At 39.7% G+C, this 21,310-nt stretch overlaps 1 protein-coding gene across 2 annotated transcripts in view; it reads right to left on the reverse strand.

The window, feature by feature from the left end:
• lrfn1 (leucine rich repeat and fibronectin type III domain containing 1) overlaps positions 1-21,310 on the reverse strand; it is a 189,023-nt gene that overhangs the window by 26,680 nt on the left and 141,033 nt on the right. For both annotated transcript variants that reach the window (XM_027999308.1, XM_027999307.1), the window contains one exon: positions 16,308-16,420. The gene's annotated coding sequence lies outside the window, so the exon portion shown is untranslated. The remainder of the gene's footprint in view (positions 1-16,307; positions 16,421-21,310) is intronic.

Raw genomic sequence — 21,310 nt, forward strand, 5'->3', positions numbered from 1 at the left:
ACAAAATGGCGTACCAAACCATACCGGCTTAAGCCATACTGCTGAAAGGACAAGAGGCGTAAATGCACAACCAAGAGTTCCTTCATCAATGTCCCATCAGTGGTTCTGCTAAGCTTTGACTTCAAGATACATGTGTTCGCTGATTCTAAATTATTTTAGTTACAATTAACAGCACTCATATAAATGATTAGCTGTCTTGCCATGAGCAGTCGCTTATTATTGTTATTATTATTATTATTATTATTAATGTCTGGAACGGGGGTAACATGTGAGATAGACAAGTGGCTGTAAAGCATAGTTTTGCTAATATTTTTGATATAAAAACAAAATTATTACACCTTAATTTGTAAAGAATAAAAAAAAATAAATATAGAAGAAAACCAATTACAAAGAAAAAAAATCACTCTGGGTGGGTTTGCTTCTACTATATAATTGCAGAAATTGGAATTACAAAAATAAATTAGCAAATTTTGAAAAAGCATTTTAAAAAAAAAGGTTTTTGCACTGGGATGACAATGTTTTTTGGCTGTAACGGAATTAGTGTATTTTACAAAAATGCAATGGAAACACTTTTTCCGCATCTCGCGAGTCATGTGATCGACAACCAGATGTTACCACTGGCGGAAACGACGAAAAGGACGGCAGGAAATGGCAGGAGGATGATGGTGTGGCACGTTTTTTTTAATGACTCATCGCGTGAACAAACTTATTCAAACTTATTTCTTATATAATGGAAACACCGCAATTATGAAATTTTGTTTTTTCAACATTAGCCGAATATCAACAAAGTGTTGCGCATATTTGTAATGGAAATGACGGTCAACACGTTCCGTTTCGGAGCATGTGTTTGACGTGTAACAATGTCGTTAAAAACCTGGAGAAAAGCTGGTTCCAAATTGTAAATAACTGTGTAAATCTATGAAAAATAACACTTTATAGACACTTAAACACAGAAATAATTCATAGCCGATTGAAAACATTGGTTAATGCACTATTTTTAAATCTTTTTTAAAAAAATACGAGAAACCCAAAGTGGCTCTAGTCTGATTCAAGTTATGCTAACTCTTTGTGAAGTGGTCACTGCTCACAGCAAATCTGCAAAAGCACATCTGAATACATTCCAGACTATTTAACATCAAGACACCAACAGAACCGGAATGATTGGATACGCTGGCCAGATTTTTAGCTTAGTAGAGTAACGACTTACAAGGTCAACTGTAGCTGCCATATTTTTGCAAAGAAATTCCCACACTGGGAAAAAAAAAACAAGAATCCGCTGTAAACACTTTAATAAAGTCGGACGCTGCAAGCAAACAATTTGCGTAGAGGCAATAAATCTGAGCAACTTGCTAATTTTAGACTCCGTAAGCCTTGGAAACCAGGAACTGTTGGCAACGAAAATCAGTAATTCACAAAACTTCATTATTTCAGCCTCGTCTGTTTGCAGCTTCTGCATAATGTGATCATTTGCTTGTATATTTTCTTCTCCTCTGTCCTCATCATTACATTTATTGACTTGCTACTTTGTTGCTCTTGTTCTTTGGTTCATTAGCAGAGAGTCCTTCACAGACTTTATAGACAGACTGAAAGAGAAAAAGAAACAAATCAGATGGATTTTCTTTGTCGATGCCTCTTTGTTCTGTCACAGGAGAGGAATTCAAACTTAGTTTCAAATCTTCTTTCTGAGGCTCCTATGGCGCATGGGTGCCCTGCTCTGGATGCCTTTTATGTGCCTCGGTGCCACATCTAATTCAAGCAAGTGGCTGATTTACGCCCTATAGGGAGCGTTTATTAAGTGGATAAACTAAGAAACTTTTCCTGCTGAAAAATGAACGGAATTAATTGTACAACAAGGCTCCCCAGCACAGATCTATCATTAATATAAAATGTTTTCTGTAGCGAAGCTGGTTTTCCTTCTGACTGGTTTATTATTCAGCGACTATTCGTTTAATGAATAATGCAGTTCGGTGATTTTTACATCTTCCAGAGCTGCTGAATTTTGCACCAGCAGCCGGGGTTTCTGCATGGTAATTGCAGTTGCTGGCCGACCGTGTGCTGACATTTGTATTTACGTAAAAAAAACTAAATTTGAACTGAATGGAGGACTATACATTTGAACAGAAACATCACATTATCCTGTCCCCCATCGAAACAGATTAAGTAAGCACACGATGAATACAAATTAGCTAGTAACTAGATGGTCTCTGCAGAGTCTTGGGAGATGTTTTCTGGGGTCCTTTTTTTTTATTTGTGATATGATAGATCAAAAATACAAGTGTTAGAATTAGGTATACAACAAAGACAAAATAATAAAATAAATAAAAATAAGCAAAACAGGAAAAGAGTCCAGTGTAGTACTTTGGATATTTGTAGTGTTTGTTAATATGATAGAGGTGAAAAACAGGGCAATGTTAAAATTACTGATTATAGTTACTACTACTAAAGAAAAAAAAGCCCTGAATTGAATTCCCTAATTGTCGATATTTAATTAAGGGGAGAGGACTTTTTATGACGTAACACCAGGAAGTGGAAGAACTCATTAGTATCGTGGAAGCAGAGGATTCGACTCTGGAGAAGATCTTGAAATTCTAATGGGGGGGGAAACTTTTATGTGTTCACATTAGTTTGTTTTTGTGCTGTAGTTATAGTATTGTTTTGAATTTGTTTGTTGGGTTTTCCAGTGTTGGTTGTCTAACACCCCTTCTGCCTTGTAGGTTCGTTTTTGTGTTTATAATCCTTTTGCTATTCTTCTTTTTTCTTTTAACCCCTTTTCTCGATTTTTTTTTTTTTTTAGAAAATATTTGCATTTCCATGGAGTTCTAAGAATTTTTAGAAAAATTAAATTGAATTTTTGTATATCTTCCTCCTAGTTCCTTGCTGCTTGGTCCCTGACGAAGCTCCTTATAGGATTTCTTACATATTCTTTCAATAGTCACAACACCTTTCATCAGAAACACCTTCGGGCCTGGGAGCCTTCGCGTCTTCAGAGGGATCAGTCAAAGAACTCTCCGACTGCATGATTCCCTCCATCTGCACTCACATGAATGCGTTTTCATGCAACTCTGGGTCAAGGTTGAAGTTCTTGCACAAACACTCAGCAGGGCTCTGCGTTCTCCACAAAAAAAAAAAAAAAAGAAACGCATACACTTGCATCTTCTGATGCTGATAAGTTGAAGAAAAAATACTGATAATTGACCTTCCTGCAGCACGGCTGGAAACTGACAGGAGGCGCAGAAAACGTGCAACTCAGAAAGGAAAATTCAGCAAATCGTAAGGAAACGGCCTGGCGCACACTGTGAGCCGCGTTTAAACAAGGTTTTCCAACGAAAACCTAGTATTTGAATGATCTTTTTGTTTATTGCTTATTAGCAAACACTAAAACTAAAGTTTTGAGTTGGTGAACCTGTTAATCGCATCGTGATGCCAACCTGAGCATTAAACTCAACACAGCGCTCGTTTTTTTCCCCCCTCCCTCTTCCCAACCAGACCCTCAAGATTAAATGACCTCATTTATCATTTTCAAATATCGCAGGCTTTCTCCTTCAGAGTATCATTTAATTTAAAAAAAAGAAAGAAAAAAAAAACAATTGAGATTTATTACTAACACGATCCACATGAATAAATCTTCTGTGCTAACTGGATGCAATAATAGAAAATGTGTACGGCTCTAATTGACGCAGACGACGGTATTTAGAAACCTCGAAAGGCTCTGATGCTCGTCTTTATGCTGTAACCTTTCTGGCAAGCTAAAGAAAGAAAAAAAGAAAAAAAAACTTGCATAAATGTGGACAGTGCAGCTTTAATTCGACACACTTGGGTGAAAAGCTGTCGCAAAGCGGCGTTACGTAGGATATCTTTCAAAACATACGCCGAAGGCTTTAGCAATCCCGTTTCTTTGTCGAATAAAGCACATTGCAATGTCACATCGTTCAGAGTTACAGTGGGTAAGCAAATTCTCATCAAGTTTTAATCTATGCACTATTGGCTTTCAGAAAATGAACGAATCAAAGTGCTGGCCTTCAGTTATTATCAACTTGCCACCGTATCTGTGCTTATCTAGCCATTGGGGGTGGGAAAAAAACCAAAAGACTCAAACTGGTTGTTTGCTTTCGTGCAAACTCGCATACTCAATTTGCATCTTCATGTGAGAATGTTTACTCGAGCATTGGCGCTGTCCCGACCTTGATTTGCTTTTATTTTCTGCAGCACACAGATGTGATGAAATGTTGGTGTGTTTTTTTCCCCCCTGCTACTTTTTATGTAATCTATGAAATAAGAGCTGAATCAATGTACTGTCTACAGTTGGAAGGTTGCAGTATTAAAAAAAAACAAAAAACTACGCTCTCTATCCCCTTTGATGTCCTTCATACCCCTGGTAAAGTCTGGTCAGACTTTAAAACTGACCAAGTTGAAAATATGCAAAACGTGAGCAGAACATCATTTGCAAGATTCAGTTTAAAAATATGAAGTATTTTAAGCATTTCCCCAAAACCTCCTGAAGAGGCCCCATGAGTGTTTTTGATGAGCTTTTCATGAGGTTCCTTCCATGGGTTTTTGCAGAGTAGATTGTTTCATTTTATCTGCGGTATAAGAGGTCAATATATCTTGTAATATAATTATTCTTTATTTTTCTTTGTCACATGCCTAGTCCATTTAAACCAGCTTTAAATTTAAATGGGCCATTTATCGTATCGTTTGTATCATTTATTGTGATAAATTTCCGAGAAGAAATTTATCTACAAATGTAATGGGGACAGAAATCTGCTGTGTTTTCACTGCTGCTAGGAATGCTAAGTTGAACGAACACCTAAGCTGTGGGAGAAACACACAGATCTGAAGTCACTCTTACCTTATTCCTGTGTTTTTCAAAGCTAATGGGAAAAATTGTTCTCTGTGACTGCCTTTTTTTTCCTTTTTTTTTACGAATGTGTTTTCCTGCCTATACTAATACTACTACTCTACTAATATTCCACAAGCAGCTAAAGTTAAAAGCTAAAAGCATCCATTGAAGTTGAAACACACTGGCCTGATTCCCTTAGGGTGGCAGAGTCACATATATAAAAGAAATATCTACAAGGAGCAACGTTGTGTTTATTCCCAGGAGGTCCGATAGTAACAAAAATACCACCAAAAAAATCTTTTTAACCATGCGTGTTGAATAACATTTTGAACAGATTAAGAATTAACAGATGTGTTGTTTTTCTTTCTAAAGCATGTTTTTGTTCTGTATTTCAGTTGGGACGTATTGTTTACAGTGGAAAAGTGCTCTGTGTGTCTTTTTTTTTTGTGACTTAGCAAAAACTGCAGAGAATACGCTAACTTTAACAAATGGGTTTATCTGACAAGTACAATAACATTTTCCTGCTGTGGGACAAAAAGTGAAAACGCAATTTTGACACCTGCCATCTTTGAGTCTGCAGGTGTCACTTGCCATCATTTTGTAAAACTTGGGGTCTTTGAGCAGATGGCAGCCCTGGGAATGCTGCGCTGGTGTTTGGGGGACCAGCAGCTCTGACAGAGCAGAAAGAGTGATTCCCAAACTGTTTTCATCCTAGCACCAGATAACACAAACTTTTGTCTTTGGAACCACTTTGTGTCTTTGAGGCAAAGATTCAACAAAGTTTGAGAAAAATTCCTCAAAGATTTCGTACCATATTGACACGATAGCAGCACACCTTTGCTGCAAATTTAACAGCTGCACATTGGTGTTGCTAATCTTCCATTCCACCAGATGCCATGTTTGGATTGAAACCTGGTGACTGGAGGCCACCAGAGTACAATGAACGTATTATGGTTAAGAAACCAACTTGAGGTGCTTTGAGCTGAAGTTGGTGAAAGTAGCCATCATTAGATGGTAGGTGAAGGCATTTGAACAATGTTCAACTTGTACTAAATAACCCAAATTGTGGGTTGACACCATTACACACCAACTACAAACCTAAATCATTGATCTAAAGAAGAATGGACCAATGTTTTCTTCAATTTATGCTTGAATTTAGTCAATGTTTTTCCAATCTGTCATTAACCGGTTTTTGTGAGACAGTGGAGTTTAGATTTATAGCCCAAGTCGAAATTTGGGCCAGTTTGGGTCGGGCTCGGGCTTCGGTGGTGCATGTAATAAACCTGTAATACACTGCAGAAGTTAATCAGACTGTAACAAACAGAGATAAAATCTAACCAATCACACATCCCACAGGATTTGCACTTGACTCACCCTGTGGTTACAACGCATGACAAGATGGAGCTGGAAGACGTTAAACAAAAGCTGAGAACAGGAGACGTTACATTGCTTACTTAAATGGTGGTCTAAAAATGAAAGCGTAATTAAAGTTATATATCAGGTTTACTTCAGGCTCAGGAATATAAATAAAGTTAATTAGTCGGGTTGGATAGCTCTCGGACACAAAGCCTATGGGATCAGGGCGGGGCGGGTTGGATTTTCTCGGTCCCATCTAAACTCTTTGACTCTCCAAGCCTCAGGATCCTGTTTTCTGAGGACAGGAGTTATGATGTTCTGCTGCTATAGCCCATCTGCTCCAAGATATTTTGTTTTGCCCATTCAGAGGTTGTATTCCTTGGTTGTAAAAGTAACTTTTTACAACCAAGGTATGTCTATCTTATTTATTTTTTATTTCTAAGCTGTTTCGGTCTGACTGCACTCCTCTGATCCCTGACATCAACGAGACATTTTCTTCCATTCACCTGCCACTGCCTGGACATTTTCCGATCATTGGCCGATTGTTCGAGAATTAGTCATGAGTGAAAACCTCAATAGGTCAGCAGTTTCTGAAATACTCGGGCGAGACTGAGACAACCAAACACAAACAACCACAACCCCTTAAATCTACTTCCTCCCTAATTCTGATGATCGCTTTGAACCCCAGCGTGTCGTCTTGGCCACGTTTAGACTCCTAAATGCAACGTTGTTGCTGCCGTGTGATTGGCCGATTCACGATTTGCTGTCCCAAACCTTCGGTTTTTCTAATACTAATCCACCACTTTTGGATACAACAAAGCCGAGTTGTTGCCCTCATTGCATATTTACTTGCTCAGCTTGCGCACATTTCAGAGGTGAGTCAACAACATCCAACACTGCTGTAATTAGAACAGATGCAACGCGCATTATCCTCTGGCCCAAGTAGATCCTTATATGCCATTTTCTGCCTCCAATTACATTTCGCAGGGAAAATGGGGTCAATTTATTTAATCCATGACATATCAGTATAACTGGCAATTATGGGAATGAAATGTTTAGAGTGACTGAAGATAAGCTTGCGCCACACTTGCTGAGTCCCTAATCGCGAACCTGCCAGGCCCAGTATTTGAGTGAACGACGTATTTATCTCTCTCGCTCGCATCAGTCACGTAATTATCTTTTATCAATATCCCTTTTTAAATGGCTTTGTGCAAAAATTAATATAGATGACTGCTGCATAGGGCCGTTTCCTTCAATAATGAAAAGGCCGCAGTTACACGAAACAGATTAGCTGCTTTGCAGAAGTGCTGGTGTTTTACTAATTTTACAGCAAAAACTGAACGTTAATAAAAGCTAATCTGGCATTAAAACCCCAATCTTAACCACTCTGGTAGATTCAATTTAACTTAATAACTGTAATCTAGTAATAATAAAAAAAAAAGAGAACGGGGCTACAGATGGAAACAATTGTTAAGGATAAAGGCGTTAAATACTGCACATGTAGTGACTTTGCCACCAGCTACAGGAAGTTCATTACTAGTCGCTGCTGTTGTAGCTTGGCTATAAATAATGAGTTCACAACCTATTTGATTGAGGTTGCTTTATCAGCAGTTGCGCTTTATTTTCTGCCTTTAGTTAATTAGTGAATTTGATACATTAGCCGACGAACCAAATTGCAGTCCGAAAGCTATCAAGCTGGAAACAAATTAAGGCTGAAAAATGAGGACATTAGAAAACATTCGGTGGAAGTGAGCTAGAAGGGCCTTTTTTTTCTTAATGAGGAAATGTGACTTCACTTCTGACTTATACAACAGGAAGTTTTTTTGTTGTTGTTTTTTCAAACTGTCTCCCTCTCAAATAAATGCAGCTATGACGCTCAAAAGCCAAAACAGATTCAGTTAGGGAGATGGCGCAAACAAAGCTGCCTCGAATTTTAATGAATTTCCTAATGAGATTTGATGATAATGTTTCCGCCTTGAACTCCAATGACAAAAAGACAAGGCAGTACTTTAAGTTTGTTCTTGTTTTTAGGTGTCATCCTCTGGCATTATAAAGTAGGAAATGGACTGAACTCGCCAACCATACTGACCACTCGAACCTCTTAACACTAGAGCCGAATCCACCAATTCGCAGTTCCAAACGCACATTTAGCATCGATACCGTTTTTTAGTGCAACAGGAGTCTACACCAAGTATCGACTGCATACAGTGAACAGGCGTTTTAGTAGAGTGACATCTTTGACATCAATATATTTTGCATCGATCCGATACCAAGTAAATATAGGGTCGGTATCACCAATACCAATGTATTGGTGATACCGATATCGATACCGATAGCTTGTGATATATCATCAAAAGGTTTGACCTTAAGGGTTTTTTGTTTTTTTTTTGGTCGAACCTACGACAAAAATTGGACAAAATTTAAATCCGCCTACAAAATAAATCTGTGAGCATCCTATCTATCTATCTATCTATCTATCTATCTATCTATCTATCTATCTATCTATCTATCTATCTATCTATGTTAGTAGCTGGATATTTTCGACATTTTGGATCTCTATTCATGCTAATACAGGTGCATCACAATGAACTGATGCACCTGTACTTGTCTGAGGGCCACGGCTCTCCGGGAGCTGGAAGCACAGATTAACTGAACAGACCGTCTGTAAAGCCTGCAATACCAACACTGAATGTGACTGATGGTTTCCAATTGCACAGTTCTATAATTTACTTCATGCACTAACACAAACCATAATCTTAGTCAGCAGGACAACCAGCACAATCCCATTATTGCACTTTAATATAGCTCTGCCCATGCCACTTGTCCATAATAGTACACCCATGCAGATTCATTGTGCTGCCAGGACCACTTATAAGATCCCTGCCTCATGTGCAACTCCCCCACCTCCTCGCTCTCCCCTGCCTATGAGCCAATGCAAATTACAGTAACAACTTGGACGTGAGCATAATCTCAAGTGGTGCGAGCTGGGCTCCACTGCGAGGCATGCAGGCAGATGGAAGCGGAGCCTTTGCCAGGTCTCTCTCTCTCTTCAGGGGTTCGTCCCACTCGTTCTGCAGCACGGTAGACAATGGAAGGAGCCGTAGCTCGTGAGCATATATCGTCTGCTGCTAACCTGCGGCCCATATGCTGCATACGCCGGTAGATGATGTGAAAGGGAGAGGTCCCCCCCCCCGTCACGGCGTCTCTCGGAAGAAATGCGCAGATGGACGCCGTGTAGCAGCAGCAGTGCGTCATGAGCCACTTACAGAGCAGAGCAAAGGGTGGAAACCTGAGGAAGGACGTCCAGATGTTCACATTTGCAACGAAAGTGAGAACACTCAACTTGTACCGCCGTGAACTGGGAGGTAGAAAGAGCTTCGCTCTATGGTGACATGCTGCATATTCATAAAATCGTACTTTGAAAAAGGCGCCCACTTGTGTTCACATAGCCGTTCTAAAGAATTTTAATTTCACTAATTAATTGAATTACTGCTAAATTTTTTTTGTTTTAATCAATGTGTCAAAAGCTTAACATACAGTATATTCTTTTTCTTTTTTTTTATCGCAGCAGCATTCGCCACACTATGATTTTATCTGAAAGACCCAAGCTTTAAATTACATTATTCACGCAGTAAGGAGAGTAACCCCAAGTTAATATACGATTGATTTTCACAAAAGTAACAGAGAGCGCGGTAGATGGTGGCCATGCTGTTAATGCTCTGCTTGAGCCCTTTTTGCCAGATCCGCAGGCCCGAATGTTTGAGAGCATTTCTGCTGGTGAAAGCAAACGGAGAGAGAATTGACCGTTTCTCTAGTTGCCATCTCAAAATCTAAGTCCTCAAAGGTTAAAGTGGTGCAACTTTTAGAGGTGTTTCCGCTTTATCACACCTCCATCAAATCAATTGGTCTGTGTAAACTGTCTCCATGCTGAAAGAAAAAATCCACAATTGCAAAGCTCCTGTATGACTTATTTTCTCTTTGACTTAAACTTCTCAGTTGCAAGGCACCAAAAATCCCTTCGTATGAGGTGCTTATGCTGTACACCGGGGTGTGAGGTATTACTGGGAGTGTAAATTTAATTATGTAATCTCACTTTACTTGAGCGTATCTCACAGGTTTTCTATAGAATTTACATCAGGGGACAATAATGTGCAAATAACATTTTCAAGTACCTTCCTGAAATAGCAATCGAATTACAATCATGTCCCGAGGAGTTTCAAAGGGCTAAAGAAGAATTCCACATATGATCATTCAAACCAGCAAGGGCTGTTTATGTAGTATTACATCTCAAACCAAAAAAAAAACAAACAAACAAAAAGGCAAGCGTTACTGTTTAGCGTCACACATGCGTTCTTGCAGGTTTGGTGTTCAAGAGACCTGGTGAAACAGAAAGTTAAATTAGCATGCAGCTAAGGGGATTGGTCAGAAAGAAGGAAACACAGGAAACGCTAAAGTGATTGGTCAGGTTTGCAGAAAAGTTGCAACGATTGGTGAAAATTGCAAGTCTGTGCAAAATTTGAGCAAAATGAGAATAACGAGTGAATCTATATTAATAGTTGCGATCGAAACATCGCAACGTCCTGGAGGGACTGAATACGGTTCTCAAAGCCTTTGAAAGAGAAAACACGTCCATAGTTCCTCCTCCTGGTATGCGAGGGATTTTTATTTTTTTTTTCCCAAAAAACTAATATGCTCAAACTGAAGATTTTAATTTAAAAAGATTTTAAAAGTGAGAAAAGTAGATTTTATTTTGATGCTTTTGGCACACGAGAGATGCTAACAAATTGGCCTACATCAGAATCTCATAGAAGTTTTGACACACACACACAAAAAAACCCCCACACACTTGAGCATGCGTCTGTCCACTCTGCTGAACTTCTACCACTGACTCTAATTTGCCGGGTCTGAGAGACGAGACTCTCTCCTGCTCTGCAATTTGAGACGCCCCACCGATTTCTCACAGGCGAATAAAACGAAATGTATGAAAAGTGAGCCACAAGTAGAGAAAAAAAAATCCTATTGTTGCTTTCTTAGATGGGAAAACTTGCCTGTTTTTGTATTCAAGCCATGCAGTGCAAGTTTAAATCAAACATTAATCCATATTTGATACAGGATGAATAAACTGGAGGGTTTGAGGATGTCTACACGGATCATACGCTCCTTTTTGTTTCAGAGGCTTGTTTATGCTCTCAAACACTTACCGTGCTATTCTTGGCCATGAACGTAAATGGATTTTTAAAACTCAGTTGTGGGGCCTTGTAACTAATGAGGATACTTATGGGATAAAGTTGCACCTCCACGAGTCATTAGGCACGGCGTCGAGTTTTTAATGTGCAAACCAGAGTGCTCGAAGACAGACACGCGTGCAGAAAGCCTCAAACAAAGCCCTTCCCTTCCGCCCCGCACGCAACAAAGATGGCAAAAGAATATGACGTACGAGGAAATCAATGGACAGTGAATCAGCTGCCTGTCAAGATGTGGATGTTTGAGTGACTCAGCGTTCAATGTGTTTGCCAACCCTGAGAGCGTCTGCGGCGAACAAAACGATATCTGACTGACAGGGGGTGAAAAAAAATAACAGAGCGCTCCAAGACGGCGAGCACGGCTCCCCCCAGAGCCAGGCGTCTGCTGCGTGCCACTTGGCGCGCTTGCAGGTGCGTCTCACTTTGCCAAATTTCTCCCCCCCCCCCCCCCCCCCCCCCATTTAGATTTCCGTAGACGTTGTTGTAAGAGGCGGCAATCGCCCAGGTGTGTCGCTTAATTTCTTCGGATGATTAGAGCCTGCGGTAACAAGTATCAGCTGCAGAGATGGAGGTGATATCTTCTTCTGAAGCCTGAAGAATGTCCCCGAGCTTCCCACTCCACACCCCCCTCTGTCACTGATCTCGGCACTTGGTATTCTGGGAAAGACTTGCCAGCGAAGATTCAGATCGCTTTGACAAGAAAAGTAGACCCCGAGACACGAGACAGGGTTCGGGGAGGTTGAAGACGGATGTGCACTTGAATTTTAAGATAACACCTTGACCCCCCTCCCCACCCCCTCCTACCCTCGACATTAAAAATAATAATATTCAGAGCATGCGTGCAGAAGAGCGTCTCTGCAGTTTGTAGTGCCATAAATGTGAGCAATGGAGGATAAAGGTGGAGTAGCGGTTCGCTGGCCGTCTTACTGCCCTCAGACTTGACAAGTAGGATAAAAAAAAAATGCTTAAAACAGCATCTGGGCTTATGCCCAATGTGTGCACAAGCAAGAGTTGCCTGTTTTCTGTCGCCAGGAAAGGATGAATTTAATTCATCAAAAAAAAACAGACTTAATGATGGAAATAAATGTTTTTGGGGACACATAAACAGCAAGATGTCAAAATATGCAGAGTTATGCAGGCTGTTGTAGATGGTGCTCGTTATGCATACAATGAGGAGGAATAGAGGGAGGGGGAGAGAGGAGTGTTGTTATGTTCAATGCTGTTACACAAGCTGGGTAATTAGCTTTGCTCTGGTGTTCCCTTTGAATCAGAAGAGGACAAGTGGCAGCCATCATATTTTTCTGTTCAGTCCCTGACCAATAATACCACAAAGGTCCAGACCACAGAGGTTCAGAGGTTCACAGATCATCGCAATTCCTCACACATTTCCCCCGGAGCCCGGGGTATACACTCAGCAACGCAAAGTCACTGGAAGCAAAGTGGATCAGATGCAGCAAAAAGGTAACTGTGCAGAACCTGGTCAGAGTACCACGTAGATCAGTGTTTCCCAACCCTGCCCTGCATGTTTCCCTTCTTTGATACACCTGATTCAGGTAACTGCACTAAATGTCGTCAATGGAAATCAGCTGGGGCCGAAGCAAGGACACACCCAAAACATGCAGGACAGTGCGTCTCGGAAGTCCAGGGTTGGGAAACACTGACATAGATCCTATCCACGTAGTCTCTGTACCTCGCATGCCTACTGTTGCTCTGAGCTGACTGCCCTCCGAAGAGACTGCAAGGATCATTTACTCTATCCCTTCGTGCACAGAGTTTTAACTTATGATTTTATACCGTGCTGTAGCATTCAGTATAGAGTTTATCTAGTGCAGCCGGCTTTTCTTTGCATTTTATAGCCAATCTAAGATACAGTCGGTTGCACAGCAACTTTACATGGGAGCTCATCATCACAGCATATGGATTGAATCAGGGGAAATATGTAACTTAGGGTTAATAACGTCAACGCAAAAACACTTAACTTAAACCTAAACCTATTGATGTCGTGGTTAATTGTACAGTACTTTTTGTAGCAAGTGACTCTGTCTCTCGAAGTGCTGTCTACAAGCAGCCAGTAGACAGCTGTTAGTAGCTATATATTAGCTACTAGCAGCTAATAAAAAATGTTTTTTAGACAGCTGCTACTTAGACTTAGTCTAAGTCTGAGACTTAGACTTTTGAAGTTAGTCTCAGTTATTATTATTATTTAGCTCAACTCACTCTCTCATATGTGTTTGAGATTCATATTTTGAATGTAAATGTTTTTTAGGTCGCACTATTGCATAGTTATTAGCTAAGTTAGCCAATAATGACTATTTAGGTTAGCTAGCAATAACTGGGAGCAAATCCACCGTTGAAACTTCCTCTTCTAAAACCTTTGTATCGCAGAATGTAAGACGTAAAATATGGTGACCAAGTGACAGATAAGAGATGATTTATAATTCTGGGAGAATATCATGATTTGCTCAAAATTATCCGCTAACGTTAACAATGCTAACGTTTGCGTCTGCTTTGAAGCTGAACTAAGAGCTATTTCAGTGTCTGGATTGCATTTGATAACCTGCATTTAAGAAAAATATTAATAATTAGACTGATTACTCCATAACTGTGTAATTATTTACTGATTTGTTTATTTGAAAACACGACTAATTTAAACCATATTCTCTTATTAAAAAATAAGTGTTATCCCAGAATATTGCTCAATTTCATCTTATCTCTTTAATCCAATATGACGTGTCGTCTGCTGAATAAGTGACGACTTGTTTTTTTCTCATTTTAATTTTTTTCACATTTTTTCAATCAATAGTATTGATAAGATAAAGTTTGGAAAATACATTACAGGACGAGAAGACAGTCGTACTGTTTTGCCTTTTATCCTATATATAGCATGCTTACATCCCATATTGTTGGACATCGTTTGTTTGTTTGGAGGAAAATCCTTTAATCTTTACATATTTGAAATCTCTCTCAGTGGGATACAAATCTCTTGAAAGCCGGCATCCACAAATCATGTTGCTGCCAAGTTGATGAGACTTCATGAGCAGCTACTACATCAAAATCCCAAAGATTTAAGGATCGCTCTGTTGCCGTTAGTCTGCATCTCTTCCACTTCGGAGCTTTTTTTTGCATTTCCTTCTTTCGTGAATGCGTAGAAGGAACACGAGCCGTCATAAATCTGAGCACACTGAATCTAGTCTGTAAAAACAAATTGCGTATACGGCATCATTATGTACATTATAGGACATACACTCATCGGCATGAATCTCCTAATTAATGATGTGCTTTTGTTTTATTTAAACCATTTTCTTGGGTTCATTAACCAACTTCAATTAATTTTATAAACAACAATTTGGCTCATAAGGTAGATCGATGACTCCCTGCGGCCCTGCAAGGAAAAGCAAGTCTGCTCATCCTGTTAGAATCGATGGACGTGTATTAAGTGAGTTGGTTTCTTGCTGTTGATCTTACTTTTAATCATAGGCCACATATTGGCTTTTAACCTCAAATTATTGAGGTTAGAGTGATTTATTTATTCCAAAACCAGCTCTGATGTGTGTTTGGGCTCATTGTGCTTGGACATATTTTAGTCCATATTGCCAGGAAGGAAAAAAACACTATTTAGAAGCAATGGCCAGAGGCATAAAGGTGAAGTTGTAAGACCTGAAAGTGTTGTATTATTAAACGGTATAATGTCAGAATCATGGTCTGTTTTTTTTGAGGGGGGGGGGTTGCCATGGTTCATTGTGGTTATTAAAATGGAGACTACCACCAACTTAGTTATGAGATAATAAAATGTTCCAGTGAAGCAATTATCCTCAAGCAAACATAAAAACTGATTTAGGAATAAATGACAAAGACCATTTGGCTTTTGGAAACCAAACACCTTAACTATATTGAAAATGTATCAAAAGGGCAGAAAAGACCTGAGGTTGAAATGGATTCTGACATTGTTTTTAATAGAAGAAAATCCAATGCAAGTTTATATTTGCACAATTTGTTTAGTTTTTATTTACTGTAGTTTTTTTTTTTTCCAATTAACATTTTGCATTAAATTTCCATCTTTTCAGAAATACAAAAGCAATCCCCAAACATTGATGAATTGCAAAAGAGCAAAACATAACAAGCATTACACGGTGAGCTCTCCATCTCATGATCTATTAAATCATATGAATCGTCTCCATATATGGTTCATTTTTACCTGTACGTTGTTCAAATTAACTTTATTTATTTTCAGAACAATCACTCAATCTTCTGCAAAAAAAAAAGGTAAAAAATAAATCAAGAAAAACATAAAACCTCATACTTTTAATGAATATATGAAAGGTTTTCACTGGAACAGTTTATTGCTTTATAACATGAAGGGTAACGCAGCCTGTTTTACAAAAATAAAACCAAGCTATGACTTCTGTCTAAAAACAGCTATTTAATCTGCCGTAAGCAAGAAGCATTATGAACAAATCAACTTTAATTAGCCAGATGTAATCCACTCACCCCTCCTAATGCACGTCACTGAGATGTTTGTATTTCAGAATATTCATTTCTGTTTATTGCGCATCTATTCCCAGGCAGTCTCTCGTGTCTGTTTATTCCCCTCATGTGCACTACACATACTTTCTGCGCCTCAACCTGCTGAGTAACGCTGGACACCGGAGTTAAAATTCCAGAAACAATAATTTGACCCACTTCTTCTCGCACTTGCAGTTTTGCTCGACATTCCATCTAAAGTTCCCATACGGTCCTACATGGCACCGCAGCTTGCCGCTGCACTTTTCACTTTTTTCTTTTTTTTTTTTTTTGAGCTGCCAGAGCTCACTGTGCACGGGGCGTGAAACCACTCACTGTCAGTGTGTAGATATTCAGACAGAACTTACCAAATATCAAGCCCTGGTGTCCATCACAGGTTCAGCTGCAGCATCCCGAACAGGCAGCTGCCAGACAGTCGGGGTGATGCCAAGGACTCCAAATGTTATGAAAAACAAAACTCCTAAGAGACAAAAGCAGGAGTGTGTGATATTCAACACAAACACCTCAACTACAAGAACTACCTTTCCTTCAAGGCCCTTCAAAAATGTTCCTAATGTTTTTATTTATGATTATTGACCCACCAGAACATCTTATGATGTTTCATAGATTGAGATGACGCATCTCAATCTATGAAACGTGTTTTGTTAATGTCCTTGATTTATTATGCTTTGAATCTCATTGAAATACACATCAATGTTTCTCTTTATGACTGGTCTCACTGTATTTTGCTAATTTAAAAAGTTTTAACGTGTTCATGGTAAGTCATATGTTTTAATAATGTTTACCTCTTATGTTTCTTTGCCTTGTTATTCGGTTGGGTGATTCAGCATTTGAAACCTTGAATGTAAAAACAGCCACGGGCTTTCGAATGCATTTTATCCATAATTATACTTTGTTGACATGCTGGTCTTTCTCTAGCTGGAGGACCAAAATAATATTATCCCATTTTTATTTCTGGTTGCTTAACATGCCAAGCTTTATGTGCTGAACTAAGATCTGTCCTTGTTCGACGACCAACCTGTTGTAACGTCTCATCAAATTTTGATATTCAGATCTAGACAATTTTGCAGCCCTTGATTGTGCTGTAAAATCGTGCCATTTTGAATCACAATCAAGTAACTATGCTACCTTCAACTGGTATAAAAAGGTTGTATATATCAAACGTTACTTAAATTACTTCGCAATTTGACGCCTTGAAATTGGCCTCTGTCTCTTTAAGAAGCTTCTGCTTATTCAAACCCCCCCACCTTCAAGAGGTCCTCATAACCATGCCTCTCATTGCTGTTTGCTTCTGTTCTTGTGGTGCGTTCACACGGAACGCGTTATGCGCATCAAAAACGGGTCCCGACGCTACAAGTTTGAGAAACGTGTGCACTTTGAATGCAGACGGTTGACATTTTGATCTACACCTAGCATTTCACTCGTCAGAGGTGTCTCGTTTACATTCAAAGCACATGTGGAGGACCGTCGAGGGTGGGTCACACACGTCAAAGTCGCTCTAGTCATTGTTTTCCGTTGCAGGCCTATTTGTCGGACGCGTCAAAATGCAATGCTTCAAATCGTGCATGCTAGATGCGCAAACTGCGCTGCGACGCGCCTCTACATAGACTTTGAACGTAAACCAGATGCACCTGACGCACGACACGCTTTTGGTGTGAACGCATTAGGAACTTTGAACTCAGAATTAGTTTGTATGATGAGCTCAGCAGACTTGCCGTTCCACCAGGTGTTTGCTGATTGCTGCTAACGCTAGTCTGGAGGAACTGAGTAGGCTGAGAAGGCTGCCATGGTGATTATTTGTAGTCTTTGTGTTTGTAGACTTGAATTTATGTATGTTGGTAGAGAGTCTCTGCTTTGCAAACCTAATAATTGGCACTAAAGAAGAGTAGGGGTAATTAAAGGAAACTCCATTATTTTTCTGTCATCCTTTTACATCATTTGTTATTTATATTGATTTATATTTAGATGTTTTAAATAATTAGTCTTTATTAAAATGTTATTATTTTCACTGTCATGAAATAAATCCTATACTGAGAAATGCACAGAAACCACCACACTTTCTTAAATGTGCGATTGAATATGTTCAATTCATTTCAGACCACTTTTTTTTTAGTATGTGATGAATCCATTAATGTATATTAATATCATGAACATAGTGGATCAACACCATGCTTCTTTTTCATTTTTTACATAGGGAATAGCTAAATGTGAACAAACCATTATCGAGAGCTTTTTTTTCTAGCTAAGTTTAGCAGGCCTTGAAACGCACTTCCAAACAATATTCAAGCAACAAAGGAGGCCGCATTTCTCAACACACCAGAGATGCTGTCATACATTCATAATCTCATTGACTGAGCTCGCTCCTTTTTCCACTTGGCAGCTTTGGGCGCGATATGAACGCTGATCTGATTATGAAACAACAGGAAAAGAAACATAAGCAGCAGCGGAGGCAGCGGAGAAACACAGCCGAAGATACCACGTCTATGAATGTGTGTCCTGACATTAATATTTCACTGCATCACCGTAGCTATAAGAGAACAAAGGAGCGTGTTGAAAAATGTATTATGTTTTTTTTTTTTTTTCAGTAAAGCTTTGGAATTCATTTGTGCGAAACAGAACGGGCGAATCTTCTGCTCATGATGAGGTTTGTGCCAAAACAAAAAAACAAAACAAAACGAAAAAAAATCGGTGAGTAATGCCTCTGGATAATTACTGCATGCTTTAAAGTGAGGGTATCGCTAGTACGTACACACACCGATAAAAATAGGCAACGATCTCTGAGAGAGGTTATTTTTTATTGCAACATTCCTGCTTCCTGTTTGTTTTTTGTTTCTTTTTTTGTCTTGCCTTTTATGACATGGAAAGGAAGGTGACTGTCAAGGTCGGTTTCTCACTTGTCCCAAAAAAACCTCAAAACATTCGACATGACACCGTCATGGCTTCACTTGCGTCACGCAATCCATGTGAGATCACCAAATCAGGTGAGCCTTCGCGCATGAAAATACACAACTCTGCACTCAGGTTGAAGCGTTTCTGCGCATCGGTTCGCATTCCGACAGACTCTGAAGCCTCGTCACCTTCCGCTATTCATCCGGACGATGTGACGTAAAGCCTTTGCTCTTCGATACATCGTCCCAGTCCCACTTCCAATTCCACTTCATCTCGGGCTACACTTGTATCGGAGGTGAGGAAATTAAGGAGATACAGGGAAAAGCGTGGGGGTTGAGGGTGTTCAAGAAAACAAAAGAGTAGAGGTTCCAAGCAAATCATCACTTAGGCAAGAGTGAATGTTCTGATGTTGGATTGGAAAACACTAGTTCCATTTTTATCTCCGACGTTTCTTCCCTGGCTGTGAGAAACAATCCACTCTCTAAAGCTCTACAGCCACACCATTTGACCTCTCTCTCCTTCTTTTTCCCCTCGCAGGTATATGAAGCAAAATGATCTGCGGCGGCACACAGATCTGGCCAAAGGCCACACTATATCAAGTCATTATCCATCAGAGCGATCCCTTCGTATCTGTGCCAGACAGAGACAGTTGTTAGGGAAACAGTCATTCTCTTGTTCTGTCAGCTGTTACTCAACGTGCCAACGGGAGCGGCTGAGACTTCCGTCTTTGGCCGCGTTCTGTCGCAGGAGAAGAACGGCAGTGGGTGGCATCACAAGAGGGAAAGAGAAGAAACGAATCCAACAGGCCAGCTGGGCTGGTGGAACAATACTAAATATTTCTTCCAAAATAACCTCCACCTCGAAATTCATCTTCGATATCAACGTGTTTGTTGACAATGTTTCTGTTGGTTGTCTCTGAAAGTAAATGGAAAAACGGTGAGCGTATTAATACTTTATAGCAACCTTTCCTGGAAAACGCGCAAAAACTGGAAAAGAGCTGGGCTTCAAGGCGGACATGTTTGATGATGCAAGAGAGATTAAGCTTTTATCTTAATCTGGTGGTTTTGCTAAAAGAAGAGGATAAATAATTTCACATTTTAAAACACACATAAATGGTAAACCTGGAAGATATTTTGAGAACTACATTGTTATCAATCATACTTTGGAACTGTTCTTTACTCAGGGTGGGATGATGACACAATCTCTTGTATTTAGCTTAAAAACAAGAGTCGGATGCACATGTTTGAATTTGATGTAGGTTTTGTTCCCAAACCATACACACACACGCAAACACACCCCGGCAAACTAACACATACAGGCTCAAATACTCCACTAAAGTTCTGGTTAAAACATAAGTGTCTTACTTTGAACTTACAATTATTGTAGTTATCAACACATCTCTAGCATAATTGTTGCTGGTCCTTTGACCTCTCTCCGTGGCAGAATTGAAAGTGTTTCAATAAACTGGTTTGTTTCCTAGCAGTGACCCAGCACTAAAGCCTGGTAAAAACCAACATACTGTTGTGTGGTTCGCTTCATCCAGAGAGTCTGGACCCTCGGCTATTTAGAAACAATTGCTTCCTGGAAGTGTGGACTCTGTTGAAGTTTTAAATTTTACCCAATCGCTAACATTTGACCGTGACGTATGCAATGCGCCAGTTTGACACGATGAAGCTTACTGGAATGTGTGTGCACTGTAAGCAACCGTCCTTCACTGCAAACAGAGAAGTGCCAGGCTGAACCTGATGGCTGTTAATGTTGGTTCAGTATTTGAAAGCGTAGTCAACATGTTTGGCAAACCGGACTTTGTTCACTTCCTCCACTGCCTTTGCTAAACTACAATCAGAGGCAAAATAAAATAGTAAAACAGTGTAGAAAATCAATGTCGTCGATCTCAGCAGCTGAAGCTGAACCGGAGAAATCGAGTTCAATGGGAAAAATCCCAGGCATACCACTGAAGGGAGATGAACATCAAGTGGAGTTGCATAGGAAGGCAATGGTCAGGCTACACCTCTTAGGCTTTGCCTACAAATTCTGAAAATGGTAAAGGCTACTCCAAAAACCTAATGTTGGCCTGATTTTTCCATTGTGAAAGACAAAATTGAGATTGTGTCGAATAAATATGAGATAGTACTTACTGATGTTTCATCTACTGTGTGCAACAGTCCAACTGGTAGTATTTTTGTTTTGAAAGCCTCACCTTGACTCCGTACTTCACAACATAAACATACTGTGGTTCTTTGTAGTTTGTAGCTGCCCCAATTTTGGCTAGCAAGAACTGTTTGGCTAGCTTTGCTAGCTGGGCTGGCAGCTAGCTAATGCTAGCTGAATGTAGCTAGCTGCTACTAGCTGCCAGCCCAGTTAGTTAGGACTAGCCACCTTTTCATGCTTTGTCATTCCAACTTCAACTATACTGAAATTGTAAAGCATCAAAGTTAATTCTTCCAGCTCATGTGAAACA

This window comes from Xiphophorus couchianus, chromosome 18, assembly GCF_001444195.1.
Source record: "Xiphophorus couchianus chromosome 18, X_couchianus-1.0, whole genome shotgun sequence".
NCBI classification, from domain to species: domain Eukaryota; kingdom Metazoa; phylum Chordata; class Actinopteri; order Cyprinodontiformes; family Poeciliidae; genus Xiphophorus; species Xiphophorus couchianus.